The sequence below is a fragment of the Artemia sp. Qi Xiang Cuo genome, chromosome 12 (genome assembly GCF_049724085.1).
Source record: "Artemia sp. Qi Xiang Cuo chromosome 12, ASM4972408v1, whole genome shotgun sequence".
Classification (NCBI taxonomy): Eukaryota; Metazoa; Arthropoda; class Branchiopoda; order Anostraca; family Artemiidae; genus Artemia; species Artemia sp. Qi Xiang Cuo.
Genome location: NC_142805.1, coordinates 50,785,337 through 50,801,041, shown reverse-complemented (window position 1 = coordinate 50,801,041; position 15,705 = coordinate 50,785,337). Strand labels below are relative to the sequence as shown.

Below are 15,705 nucleotides of genomic sequence, written 5' to 3'. Positions count from 1 at the left end.
AATTAGGTTGAATGGATAAATCTAGAAATGTTTGAAAACTCACCAAGCTTTGTAACTGGTCTCTGTATCCCCATGGCTTGAGAATTCTTCTTGTGTTTGGCTGAGTTTGAATGCTGACGAATATAAGCCATGTAAGCTCTAAATACTGTCCCACTAGAGATTTTGCAGACGGCCTTTTCGTCAGCTCTTGGTATAGGTTGCAGCAATCCCTTAAAATCAGAATCGCGTTCCCACTCAGGATGATACACTCTTTTGCGTTTTCCAATCGCATTTTGCGATTCTCCATGATTGCTTTTCTCTCTATTATTCCCATCTGAGTAGGTATGTGGAAGTACATTATTAGCATCCCTTTCACGACTAATTTCGTCATAGTTTTGTTGACTGGTAGGTTCAGCCCTCACCAGCATTGGGATTTGGGCTCCAGAGCTTACTGCAGTCTGTGCAATATTTTCCCCTTCTTTAGAAGCTATATGCCTGAAGGACGGCAACATTTTAGCGGTTTCAGATCTAACTGTCTTGAGCCTTTGGGGTGCGTCTTTAGGCAAATTGATAGCAAAAATTATGGGTTGTATAACGCTTTCACTTGAAACATTTGTTGGACTTCTACTCTTGTCCCTCTGACTAGAGTCACTACTATTCTCACACTGGATAACTTTTTTTTAAGGCTTTTGTCAACTCATCTTTAGGTGATACTGTTTTTGATACTGCTGTCTTACTCATAAGTTGATAGATAGCTGCTCTTGGTGGAATTTCTCTTTGTTCTCGGGTGTACAATTCCTCATCATGAGCATCCTCCTTATCACTAGAGAAATCCTGAGAATTTGCTATTACCAAGCCATTTGCAGGATAAAAATCCAGAATTTTTCTCTGTCCTTTTTCCATTGGCAGACTTCTGAGTTACTCCTAAAGTACAAGCTATTAAAGAATAAAATTTTAATTAAATATAATAAGCAATGAAACACAGTTTATGAGAAAATATATGTTTACACATTTGTCTTGAGATTCTCAAGTGTATTAATTACAATATTCAAAGCACACAATTCTTTCCACTTTTAATTTTGTTAAGGATTATTGTGTTCAGCCCATTTATAGCCCAGCTCCTGACTAGAATGAAAATAGCTAATTATTTTACAAATGAAGAACAGAAATTAGTAATGGGCAGGGCTGAGGTAATATGGAAGACATTCTAGCCCAAATTGATCATCATTAATTATGAGAGCAGCATAGAATGCAACCCCTACCTGACAGCCATTAGAAGGTTGGGATGCAATTTTTATACATGGAAATACCACTGGAAAGAATTGAATTGTACATTTGATAAATACATGTATGATTCTATATCAGAACTAGGGACCAGGGGAAAACTAATAATTACTTTTTATTCTTTCAAATTGTATTACTTGTTTCACTCAAAAATGTATCCTTCAAACCTCATAGTCTCATATATAGGCTTAGGACATGTGTTTATACAAGACACCAAAAACACTCAAACCACATTATTATTTCTTTGCAACATACAACATGGTTTTATCAATAATATTATAAAGTTCGTTTTCATTGTTATCTGTATTCGTAAATGTGTTTAAAATAATGTTTGATATGCACCATATATGAATGACTTCTACAATCAGATATTGATCAAATGGTTTTGGTAGGTCAATAAACTAAGTTAAAAGATGTAAATAATTCAAAAGTTGACTCAGGGATGGGTGAAAACGCTACTTGACTTGAGGATTAGCCTATAGTTGTGGATATTCAGAAAGAAGCATTTTAAGATAGCAATTGGTTCTTAACCATTTGAAACGAAAAAGCAGTTCAATCTTTTTAATGTGCTTCCATTACACTTTACCTCATGCCTCTTATTTATCACTTCTTTTCTAAAATTGTACATTTCCTATATATAATTGTGTTTCATGGCTACCTCAGTATTTATTTTATTTATAGAAAACAAGGGTTTAAAAAAGAGTAATGCATGGTATAATGCATGGGATACTTAAAAATAGGGCTATGTACTTGCAGATCAGGGGAAGGAGTAAGTTATACTGGAAGTGCCTTCAAAATAGCTTATCTATAGGTTTTCTCCGTGCTTTTAAGAGAAAATTGTTTTATTTATATGTTTCTTATTCAGTAGCTCTGATTTAAGACTAATAAAACTTAATTTCTCTTTTAGTATAAATTCTAGCCTAGTGGTTTTTTGCTATTTTGGGGAATATTCGAGTCAGATGAATGACTCTTAAAAAAATGCATCAAGATAATAAAAAATAATCTCTTAGAAAAATATTTTTAAATACGTGCCTCCACTTTCTCCTCTCTTTAGAAGGTACTGATGATTGATGACCTTAAACAATCCTTGTGAAACCTTCCAAATTAAATAATTATAGATAGCACATTTTGATTGTAATTCAACTTTACTCCCACCCCCCCCCCCCCTGTGCAAAAATTTAGGCTAGCCTAGCCCAAATTCTATATTTCCAATATATATTCTGTTTCTTGATTTTGTCATTATTGATTCAATTTTTGGGCAGATTGGTAAGACAAGAGTGAGTGTAAAAATGAGCAGGAAATATGTAAGGTAAAATTCTAGACAAGCTATTTTTTTATATCTTGGAAGAGTTACGTTAGGAAAACAAATCTTTCAGTGATGAATCCAGAGCCAAAAACATACTCTGGGAAGGTATTGCCATTCTACTATGTTAACCCCCTTCTGATTTCTAAGTCTTGAATTTTGACAAAACAACATTATATCTTAATTTTGAGTTTCTTTTTCTCTAGTTTTAGTTTGAAAATGCAATTCCTGTTATCAGAGTAGAATTTTAAGCCATATCAAAGGTTTTTTCCTAAATTTAGGAAATGTATTTCCAGATCTTTGAAACTTCCCAAATTTGTAAAGTTGAAAACTCTTTTTTCTACTTTTTTTAAAGCAGAAGATCTATTCTGCATGGTTTCACTTTTATAAAAAAAAGGTTTTTAAAGGTCATCAAAGGTCAGTGCCCTCTATTGGAGAAAGGAGTAGAGATGGGTTGGCTACTTCAAAATATCTTTCAAGGACATACTTTAGTCTGTAAACCCATCCCAGGAAGCTTCATTTTTGTAACCTAACCTCTTCCCAAGATAGCAACAAATAGCTTGTCTAGAATTTTACCATATATAATTCAGACTATATATTTGCATGGGCGCCCATAAGTGGGAGCAAGGGGGGGCACCTTCACCTTAGTACTCTTAGCATCATTAGTTACCGTAACTATAGTTGTAGTACTAAAAGTATACACATAGTGCCTTCTGGCTAGTTCAAAATCCCCCATAATGTACTCTTAAAGATCTAACTTATTTATATAAGTTGTTCTTGAGATATTGCTTTGTCACCTTTTTGAAAGTCCACATACTCATATTTTGTTTTGATTTAGTTCAATGTCTGCCTAAATATTTCTTGTATTTGATTCCTGAGGATGTAGTTATATTCTCTTTGGACTATTGCTCTGAAGGTTGTGGGGGGGGGGGGTGCATTCTCAAAGTCATAATTTCTGGACCTTTAAACTGTGCTGAACAAAATGGCTATCTCAAAATTTTGATTGGATGTGCTTGGGGAAGTGATTAACGTGGAGGAGGGGGAGCTGGTTGCCCTCCATGAGCTCTTTTTGAAGTTCCTATGACATTTCTTACTATAAAAAGTACCCTGGTCTAAAAAACAAAACAATATATTTTGCCCACATTGCTCTTTACTTAGGCAGGACTATTGCGCTGCCTAAGATATTTCTTCTTGAAATTTTAATTATACAGCACTGGAAGTGCTAATTAGACCATGTAAGCCCCTCCTATAATTCAGCCTATGGGCACCCATGTATATTTACGCATTAGGGGGGGGGAGATAAAGTATAATAAATTTGCAGTTAAAAAGTGTTAATTACAAGTATAGAGAAGGACATGAACAGAAGGAAACATGTTAAGAAAACAATTCATAATATGCAGAATAATTGTAGATATTGCATGTATCTCAGTTATACTTTATCCCTAACTCCTTCTCCTAATGTGCAAATATAGAACCCAAATTATATATTTCCAATGCATTCTGCCTCCCATCAGTAACTTGTTTTTCTGTTTTTGTTTTGTCACAGTTGATTAAATTTGCTGGTATAATGGATAACTTTGAGCCATATTTTTACAAATTAGTGTAAAGGACCTGGGGGTAATGTAAAGCAGAGCTACAAGCAAGACATTAGCAAAACCAATTTCTGTAGTTTGACTATCAGATAAGAATTGTTTTCTTAACATGTTTCCTTCTCTAGGTATATACCATTAGGCCCTACAAGCAGGGAAATCTGCATACTACAAAGTATAAATTGTTTTCTTGACATGATTTTTTCGAAACAGTCCTAATTCTAGACTAAGCCTAGGCCACAAAAAGATTGGGCCAGATCTGTCAAATATGTAAAAAAGGATAGATCTGCATAAAATTTGAGTCTTGCCTTAATCTGAGCAGCAATAAAATTCCTTGTACCTTGTAAGACACCTAACGCAGAGCCATCTTTGCTATGCAGAAATAAATTCCTAATGGAAAACCGTTTTCAGAATAGAAAGCGTTCTACGCGCTAAAGGAGGGCTCTTGTCTTTTTGGTGCATTACCACGGCTGAGCCACCGTGATTTTAGAATTTTTGTCCGGTTCTAAACTTTCAGTCAAAATAAGCCCAAAATAAGCCCATTTTTGTATGAAAAAAGCCCATTTTCCCGCCCCACGGCCCTCGCGCCCACTCCAAAATTCAGACCGCCCCTGAATGCTAAACCAAGCCCACGGGGGGGAAAACAAGCCCATCTGGCAACGCAGGCTCAGTGGGCTCGAACACTGGTTGTTCTCGTGTAGTGCATCAAGTGGCTTCTAGAGGAAAACACGGGGTTGAAACTTTGCAGCTGAAAACGATTGATGCTGAAGAAGAGCGGAGATTTTGAAAATGAAACTGCATGGCTGCAGGGAACAATTTGAAATTTTAATTTGATGTCAAATGATTGAAAGGACTAGACAGTAGGCCATATATCCTCATTGAATCTTTGGAATTTGTAAAAAAAAAAGTGTACATAAATTTGTTGATTTGTGATACTTGAGATTGTTACTAGGTATTCAATGTAGGCTATTTCAAAAATCAATTGAGGCATGAGGCAACTGTTTGTTTCTTGACTGCCTAAACTGATTAAGTAGGTTTAATTATAAAAATTACAAAGTAACTATTGCTTAATTGAAACACAAAATTTGAAGTAGGCTCAACACTTCTCATAGAGTTCTCACGGAATAATGTGTTTTGATAACACTTATAGCGGAGTAAAAGTACAGAGAAAAGTGGGTCAAAAATTCAGAAAAAATCGCATAACAACATATCCAAAATCCGCTAAAATCACCCGCCGGGAAAACATTCTGGGGCTACTTAAAGGGGGTGGAAGGGGGCGAAAAAATAGTTTTTTTCATTTTTGCAATTTAGGAAACCTTTTTAAAAAACTAAAATGTTCAGAAAAAATCGCTGGACAATATATCCAAAATCTGCTAAAATCACCGCCAGGGAAAACCTTCTGGGGCTGCTTAAAGGGGGTGGAAGGGGGCGAAAAAATAGTTTTTTTTTTGTTTTCACATTTGGGAAGCTTTTTTACACTAAAATGTTCAGAAAAAGTCACTGAACAACATATCCACAATCCGCTAAAATCGCCCGCTGGGAAAATCCTCTGTGGCTGCTTAAAAGGGGTGAAAAATCCTTTTTTGGATTTTTGTTATTTCAGTACGCTCGGAGACTCGATTCTGGTATAAATCAACTCGCTGAAATCGAAAATGATATCACTTTTATTGTAACACTTCTCTAGCTTATATTAAACTACAAAAATAAAGATTTTAATAACTCCATTGCCAAAATAAAGGAAGAAGCTTTTCTTCCGAAGTTTTACAGAAAGATAAGATCAATGGATGCCTGAAATACTTCGACCAGCTGCGAAAAGCAATGCAGGAAAATCTCGAACTTAAAGGAGTAGAGAATTACCTCACTCTTTTTGGCTTCGCTAGTCGTCGGGAACCTTGTTATCTGATGAGAATCAACATTGTGAAAACTAGACTTTAGAAAAAGAGAGACTAAGCATAGACAGATAGAAACTCGAATATTCTAGGTATGGCTCACCTCAAACGTTCCTGGGGTAAACAGTGCCCAGTGGTAGAATTCACTGGTACAACAAAGTTAAAAGGAAACAAGGAAGGGTTCTTGCAAAACTGCACAAACAAGCAGCGGATAATTCTAGCAATAGGAGAAAAATCGTCTTCAGCAGGTTTTTCGGTGCAATATGCTTCTGCTGACACGGATGTCCTGATTGCAACCCCAGCCATTCATAGTGCAAGAACTCAGTTAACGTGTATCATCGGCAACGACACTGACCTCCCTGTCCTTCTCCTCTATCATGTCACTGCCACCCACAAAGGCCTGTATTTCAAATCCGAGACGAAAGCTTCAAACGAACATAAGCTATGGAATATTTGCTCTATCAAAGAAACATCCCAGTAATGACGGAGAAGAAACCAGCTCCCCAATGTCTTCTTCAAATTATTCCCTGCAAATGCAAATCAGGTTGCGATACGGCCAGATGTACTTGCCGTAAGAATAGCATGCCCTGCGCAGTTGGTTGCCGAGAGTGCATGGAAACAAGCTGTAATAACTCTGAACCAACATCTCTTGAAGAAGAAGAATTTTAGTGTTTTGTAATAACGGTGGTTGTGCTCATTTGAAGTGCTCATTAATGAAATGATGATTCTCAATATTATGTGATCTAAAAATGATGATTATCAAAACTGAGATTTATATATAGACTTGTTAATGTTTTTGTTTTCCAACTGTAAAAGAAGCCGATAATAAGAATGATTTTTCAAGTTTCTATGCGTCTATGTCTATAGTTTCCTTTTTTCTGCAGTCTGGTCTTCACACGGTTGATTCTCATCGAATAACCAGGTTTCCAAAGATTAGCGAAGCAACAAAGAGTGGGGTACTTCTCTGCTCCTTTAAATTGCCGTTTGAGATTTTCCTGTGTTGCTGTTTGAAGTATTTCAGGTTTCCATTGATCTGATCTTTCTAACACTTCGGAAGAAAAGCTATTTCCTTTATTTTTGCAATGGAGTTATTAAAATCTTATTTATAGTTTGATATAAGTTACAGACGTGTTACAACAAAAGTACACAACAGTGTTACAACATTTTCGGTTTCAGCGAGTTGATTTATACCAGAATCGTGTCCCCGAACGTACGGAAATAACAAAAATTGAAAAAAATTTCACCCCTTTCGCCCCCTTTAAGGAACACCAGGAGGTTTTCCTGCCGGAAGACTTTTGAGGATTTTAGGTATGTTGTTCAGCTATTTTTTCTGAACATTTCAGTGTAAAAAAAAGCTTCCTAATTGTCAAAAGAGAAAAAACCGATTTTTTTTGCCCCTTCCACCCTCTTTAAGCAGCAGTAAAAGATTTTTCTGACGGGTGATTTTAGCAGATTTTACATATGTTGGTCAGCGATTTTTATGAATTATTTAGTGTAAGAAAAGGTCTCCTAAATGTCAAAAATGGAAAAACCTATTTTTTGCCCCCTTCCACTTTTTTTTATTCCAATATTCACGGCGCCAGGTACTTTGAAGTATCTGATATGCCGCTATTCATTTACCTCTTTCAATGGCCTCGAGGTTTTAAATGTCTATTGAAGCTTCTTTTGAAGGTCGACAGAGGGATTTGCAGGGATAATATCCCAAGGAAGACCGTTACAGATAGAACTACAACGCCGGATAAAGCTGTTCCTCAAGTACTCGGTTCTTGATGTATCCTCCCTGAGATAATTGGACCAAGCTGTGTACCTTCCTGTCTGCCTTGTCGGCTGGACAAAGAGGGGCACAATTCGAGAGAGCTCGTCTGAGGGAGGCGAATTCATGTACTTGTAGAAAATAGCCATCGACGCTTCATCAAACCTTTCATTTAGAGGCTGGAGCAATTCTTGTGTAGAGGCGCAGCCCGCCCTATTTGCCCTATTCTGGATCTTCTGAAGTGGTGCCAACAGGGTTTTCGGAGCACCAGCAAATAACGGGCATCCATATTCAGCTATGGGTCTGATGCAAGACTTGTAGAGTGGGATGATTGAGATTGATGGAGGAAGGTTTTTGCAGCGAAGAGTAACTCCCAGCTTTCTTGCGCAGGAGGTTCTCACCCGATCAAGATGGTTGTTCCAAGAGAGATCGGTGGAGAAATGAATCCCCAGTAGACGAAGCTCGTCGACTCTCTTTATAGCTTCATTTTTGAAGATGAAACTGGGGTGTTCACGTGGCACCTTTGATCGGGTAATTAGAAGCTCCTTTGTTTTCGATGCATTGAAGTTGATCATCCATGCATCAGACCACTTTTCAATTTTCAAAAGATCCATCTGTAGGGAAAGGGAGGCTTGTGTTGGGTCTTCGTGTTTAGGGACGGCTGAGTGTGTCGTGGTATCGTCGCAAAGTGATGCAGAGGGTTTGCGAGGTTGTCTCCCATTTCGTTTATGTAGATAAGGAAGAGCGTAGGTCCCAAGACACTGCCCTGGGGTACCCCTGCTTTCACTGGATATTCGGGGGAAATAAACCCGTCAAGAACAACCCACAGTGAACGATTGTAAAGCAAGCTCTCAGTCACTTTTAACATACTTCCACAACCACAATACACATAGAGTTTCTTTAGCAGGCCACAGTGCCATACTCTGTCAAAAGCTTTCGCAATATCGAAGGATAATAGCCTGATGGCGTATCCCATTGCCAGTAGTTCTATCCACTCCTGATACTGGGCCACTAGGCAGTCTAATGTTGAGCGTTTCCGGCGGAATCCATATTGGCGATCGCATAGAAGGTCATTTGATTCAAGGTACTGATGAAGTGTTTTATTGGAGACGCTCTTGTAGACTTTGCCAACACAGGAGAGAAGGCTAATAGGCCTGTAGGAGCCCACGCTCGTTGGATCGCCTTCTGGCTTTAGATTAGGTATAACATGGGCGGACTTCCGTGTTCGTGGGAAGGTTCTGGAGAAAAAGCACAACCGGAAAAGCAATGACAAGGGTCCAGCTAGTTCGGCACTGCAGGACTTGAGGACAACATTTGGTATGTTGTCAGGACCCGTGGCTTTGGTCACATCCAGATGTTGCAGAATGCGAAGGATCTTGGGAGCAGGAAAATTCACACGTTTCAGGACAGTGTCGGTTCGGTCGGAGAATTTTGGCATTTCTCTACCGTCATCGTCTAGATTCGAGAATTCGGCAAAAGCCTTAGCAAGAGATTCAGCCTTTGCCTTTGGATCTTGTACCACTGTCCTGTTACCCTTTTTAAGCACCCCCAGAGGGTTTTCCCGGCAGGCGATTTTAGCAGATTTTGGATATGTTGTTCAGCAATTTTTTCTGAACATTTTGGTGTAAAAAACCTCCCCCCCTCCTTCCTTGGAAACTAAGGCTTTCCAAATGTGAGAATTTTATTTTGTGCATACTTGATTTCGGTCTGGTAAACATTGCTTTCATGATGCCCCAGAGGTTTCACCTTCAAATGATAAGCCGTTCCAAAAATATTGTCGATTTCCGCTTTTGCCACCCTTTTGGCGCTTTTTCTTACCATAATGCTCTGAGCCTTATAAGTTATTGCAATTGAAGTAGTAGCTGGACTAGTTTAGCAACAGTAATAGCATTAGTAAAAGTAGCAGTGGTATTAGTGTCAGTCGTGACATGCATATACTACCTTTTTGTCGATTAATTTTGCTCTTTAAGTATTCTCTGAAAGTTACATTTTAATACCCAAGTCCACTCTTGAGATACTCTCTTTTGACAAGCTGCAGGCGTATAATGTTTTTGGATTTAGTTCAAGTTCTCCCTCACTATTCTGTCATATTTTCACCTTCATACGTACAGCCTTAATTTTACTTGTATCATAGTTGTAGTGGTAGTAATAGGAACAGTAGTAGCAGTAATAGTGTATTAAAATTAGTGGTAACAGAAGTAGCATCAGCATTAATAGCGATAGTAGCAGGTACATTTTGCCTTTTGGTCAACTTAACATCCCACTTATGATGCCCCTGAAGTTTCCATTTGATACGATAGTAAATTTCTAGTCAGCCATATATTTTAGCTAAGATGGAAGCGAAAATGTCATTTGATGCCTTTCTTATACTCTTTCATAATTCAATAATCGCTTCTGGGGCTAATTGCATCTTGAGCCCTTAAAGGGGCCCCAAAGGTGTTTTACAGAATCATGAAACAGCATAAAAAAACATCAAACAATGTTTTCACTTTCATCTTAGCTAAATTATATGGCCCAATGCAAACTTAACATGAACTTTACCCCCACCCCATCCCCTTAATGTGCAAATATATACCCTGAATTAGAATACACTCTGAATTGTTGAGGGCAAAGTATCGAATCGCAAAATTCAGCGCTATTTATGTCGACGGCATTCGGAAAACTTGATACGGTAGGAAATCGGTTTATAATTTAGTTGCCTAATAAATAAGGTTTGAGTTGTTATAAATAGGTATTTTTGGAATATATTACTCTTGAAAAACCTATTTATAAACTTGTAATATGTTTTTAACTACTTCTCAATAACTTAACAAGTGTTGATAACTTCTTTGTGTGGTTACAAAAATGAAATACCTTTGGGGCCCCTTTAACGGCTCAAAATGGAACTAGCCCTAGAAGCAATTATTGAATTATGAAAGAGCATAAAAAAGACACCAAATGATGTTTTCACTTTCATCTTAGCTAAATTATATGGTCAACTAAAAATTTACCGATAGAATAAGCCGTTCCAAAAATATTGTTGATAAGCCTGTATCAGCAATTTGTATACACATATTATGTTTTGATTTGGTTCAACTTTTCCTTCAACGTTTCCTCAGATATTTTTCAATATCCTCAGCCTTAAGTCACATTTCAGACACTGCAAATCTTAACACGGGTTAGACGCATGTAGTGCAACAAGCATTTTTAAAATGCGGGTTCTACCACCAAAGAACAGGGTTAGAACCCGCTCTGCTGAAAATGCCTGATGGTAGGATTGAAGGCAAGAATTTAAAAAATGTATAATAAGAACTTTTAAAACTATATAGACTCCATTAACTTTGAGTTTTAAGAAGAAAAAAAATTCATATCAAGAAGTAAAAAGGTATTTATTTGTTATTAATTGTTCAGATTCTTATATATTTTACTTTTTTAAATAAATTTAATTAAAATTTTATAATTTTTTTCTGCTTGTGCATTTAAAAATTATATTAAAGACATTAATAACTTTTTAATATTTTTAAAGAGTGAATTTATTAATAGTTTTCAGCCCAATGACATAGTCCACAAAAAATTGAACAACAGATCGTAATGAACAAAATTCATTATTATACGTGAGTTCCAGCGTACACCATTTATTGCCTTTGTTGACTTTAAAGCAGCTTTCGACTCGGTCGAACGTGAGTCTCTTTGGCTGATACTACAACAAACTGGTCTTCCTGACAAATACTGCCTCATGTCCAAGGCGCTCTACACTGGTACAAATAGCTTTGTCCAAGTTAATGGTTGCTGAAGCCCAATATTCGAAATAGATTCTGGTGTAAGGCAAGACTGCGCTGCTGCTCCTGAACTTTTCAAGACAGTGATTGCTTGTGTCATGGATTGAACGACAAATCAGGTCCAATTTGAACTGAAATATGGCGATAGATTCCTAGCCGATTGGGACCTCGCAGATGATGTTGCCCTGATATACACTTCTGCAGCTGAATTCAATGCAGCTCTCAATACACTGTCGGAAGAAGCCCTGAAAGTGGGACTGCATATTAGCTGGCAGAAAACAAAAATAATGATCATTGACCCGGCAGGAAATTCAACCAACTCACCAGCATTCATCGTATTAGGGCACACTGTTGAAGTTGTCAAGTCTTCTATTTATCTTCGATCTGCTGTCTCGGATAACGGCTCAATTGAAAAGGAAGGCCAGTCGTGCATCGCTAAAGCTGCGTCTATTATGGCTCGATTATGCCGTTCCGTGTGGTAAAAGCCCAACATCAGCCGAAAAACAAAAATGCAAATCTACAACACGACGGTAACGCAAGTCCTTCTCTACGGTGCTGAAACTTGGCTGGCTGCTGCCTCTGTTCGTGATACCATAGATGTGGCCCAAACAAATTTGTTAAGACGAATCGAAGGAATCAAGGTTTAAGACTTTGTCTCAAACACCCGACTTCTGAAACTAACAGATCAGACCCCCACCTCTCATCAGCTCCCCGTGCGTACCCTAAGGTGGGTTGGCTTCTTAATTTACATGCCAGCAGAAGCACCCGCCAGCACACTTTTCAATTTTGATACCCCTGAACATGGCTGGAAGTGCCCCCGTGGAAGACCCCGGTTCAGATGGAGAGATATCCTTACCCAGTACCTCTCCACGATTGGTTCTGGTCTCCAAGAAGCAATCACGCTTGCGCAGGACCACTCAGAATGGAGAAAAAGAGTCGCATCTCTCCCTTAGCTGTACCATCATAGGAGCCTTAAGTCAAGTAAGTCAGTTATAATAAATATCTAAAAGAGTGAAAATAACGAGAAGTCAGTATGGTATTATAAATAGAGGCAATTCTACATTTGTGAGTTAGTATATGTTACGAAAACGTGAGGAATAGGACGTTCTCTTCGCTTATTAGTCGTTTCAATTACAAATCAGAGAGTTTGAAGCATTATTGCAGTTTCGATTAGATATTAGAAGTAAAAACTAAATCATTTCTGGAAAATGTCTACTTCCTCCTACTCGCTAATTTCTTCCACGATCAAATTACAACCGAAAACCTATCTAGTTGTAGTACGAATATTATTACAAAAAGTACTAAGTCTTATTTGCTTTTTCAATGATTCACTTTTCATTCAGAAAATTATAATCACTGAATATTTACCTTCTTATCTTTCAATGATTCCATTTTTGTTCTATTTGCATATGTATAAAGTGCATTCATATCAATTTTCAAAAGTTTCGAACAAGAAAATCAAATCTTGAACTGATAAATTTCAGGCAGTACTTAATCTCAGCAAAATAAATCTGGCCTGAGCAAATGTTGCAAAACGGGAGGTATAGAACGTTTTTGCAATTTTGCCATTATCTAGGGCAGCGTTTTTCAAACTGGGAGGCGCGGCTCCTTAGGGAGGTCTGAATATTAGGCAGGATTGACAAAAAGTCAAATGAAATTAAAGCTATGCAGTCACACAAAATATCTTGACCCTTTCGTGATTGACAGGCTTTAGATGCCCAGGCTGAACAAAAGCTAGATTTGTCATCTCAAGGTAAAACTAGAGAGATTTTGTATATGCAGCTGAACAGCCCCGTTCTGGGTTTACCAATTAGTTTATCAGATGTGTACTATAAAATTTGCCTTACAAGTAAAAAGAAGGAACTGTGTAGCCAAAACTGCATATTTAGTTGGTAAAATTTCCAGTAAAAAATTTTCCAGTAAAATTTTTATTATTTTTGACGATTTTTTAAGGACAAATGTATATTGTGGAAAAATTCCTTTCGCTTTGTAGAGACAGTGCAAAGTCAATGTCAGAACAAAAAACTTGCCTCCTAGCACTAATTAAAATAAAAACACCCGATGTTCTTTGGACGCACTGCTTGCTCAAAAGAGCAGCGCTCCTATGAAAAAAAGATGAGTGAGTAACTTAGACATTTCACATAGGTAACGAAAGCTCTAAACTACACATAAAACAGTTTATTATATGTTAGATTATTTACAAAGCTGATTGACAATATGGGAGCCCACAGGCCCACATGCGGCCCACCGGCCAATCCATGGCCTTTGGGCCGCATGCGGCCCGCCGTAAACATGTTTGCGTCCCGCGAGATTCATCATACTTTTATATTCTGCATCCTCATGATGCGCGCACATCTTGGAACATCACAAATACGATGTTTCACTCTTAACAATGCAGTTTATCGATGTATATAGCCCAAGTATTATATTATAATGTTTTATAGCTCAAGTATTATCGATGTATCATATTATGCAAGCAGAGTTATAAAAACAGTGAATTACGTTCGAGCACGTGCACTTGCGCATCAACAATTTAAGGATTTTTTGAAAGAATTAGATAGAATACGGTGACGTTGTGTACTTCACTCGAGTCAGATGGTTAAATTGAGATCCACTTGCAAAAGCTAAGTGAAAAGTTGGGGGGGGGGGGGGAAATATCGCACTATTAAAATAAATATTTTTCTATGATTTTATATTCTTATTTCGATATTTTTTTTCATTTTAGTATGATATATTTTTTTAAATGTGCATTTAGTATCCTTATTGTTATTATAATATCTATGTTTATATGCAAAAATAGAAAGGAGAAAGGACTTGTACAAGAATTATCTGAGTGATAGATCGCATGAAAACAAAAGAAATGTAAAGAAAGTGGAGAAAGCATTGAAATATGAACTAAGGAGGTGTGAAGTGGAGGCCATGAATAAAATTGTCGAGGATTTAGAAGATGCAGCTAGACGGCATAATAGTAAAATATTCTACTGGCAAGTTAACAAATTGAGAGGTAGTAGTCAATCGGGACTTGTCCCAGGTAAAGATAGGAATGGGGTGGCAATTAGCGATAAGGAAAAAGCTAAAGCGAGATGGGCCGAACATTTTGAGAACTTGCTTAACCAAGATAGAGTCGCAGGAAAAAATATAGAGGAAAATGAAAAAGTTTGTGATACCTTGGATGTGAAGGAAGATTTGTTTTGTGAGGAGGAATTAGCAACAGTACTAAAAGGATTAAAGAATAATAAGGCTCCAGGTGCTGATAGGGTAGTAAATAAGTGTCTTAAATATGGTAGCTCTGAGGTTAGAAATAAGTTTTTGAAGATTATGAATATGATTTTTGAAAAAAGGGAAGTACCTAACGATTTTAGGAAAACCTTAATTAAGCCACTTTATAAGCAAGGTGATAAAAGCGAGTGTGGTAATTATCGAGGCATTAGTCTGGTCTCTGTAGGTAGCAAATTACTTAATAATATGATACTTTTTAGACTGAGAGATGCCGTAGACAATTTTTTAAGAGAAGAGCAGTGCGGTTTTAGAAAAGGTAAAGGATGTGTTGACCAAATTTTCACTCTTAGGTTAATAATTGAGAAGTGCCTAAGTTTTCAAACACCTTTGGACCTCAGTCTTGTGGATTATGAGAAAGCGTTCAATTCTGCTGATAGAGGAGCTTTGGTAAAGATTTTATCCTTGTATGATATACCAGACACACACATTAAAGTGATTGGTGATATGTAGAAGAATAACACTGCCGTGGTTAAGGTAGGAAATGAGGTTAGCAGCTGGTTTTGTATTAAATCAGGAGTTAAGCAGGGTTGTGTTCTATCTCCCTTTATATGGATTATTTTGATGGACTTTGTTTAAGGAGCACAGGAAAGGCAATGGGAGACCACGGAATCAAATGGGGAGGAAAAAGTCTCCTGGACTTGGATTATGCTGATGATTTAAGCATCCTAGATGAAAGTGTGAGCAAACTGAATGAAGTTTTAGAGGTTTTGCGAGTTCAGGGTGCTAGAATTGGTTTGAAAATTAATGTTAGGAAGACTAAGTCGCTAAGTCTAGGAATAAGTGAAGATGAAAAGCTGATGTTGGGTGATGGAAAGATTGATCAGGTGGGCAGCTTCACTTACCTCGGTAGTATTATTAGTAAAGATGGTGA

At 37.4% G+C, this 15,705-nt stretch overlaps 1 protein-coding gene across 1 annotated transcript in view; it reads left to right on the top strand.

Annotated features, from left to right (window-relative positions):
- LOC148946236 (guanine nucleotide-binding protein subunit beta-like protein 1) overlaps positions 1–15,705 on the top strand; it is a 35,220-nt gene that overhangs the window by 292 nt on the left and 19,223 nt on the right. The window lies entirely within an intron of this gene.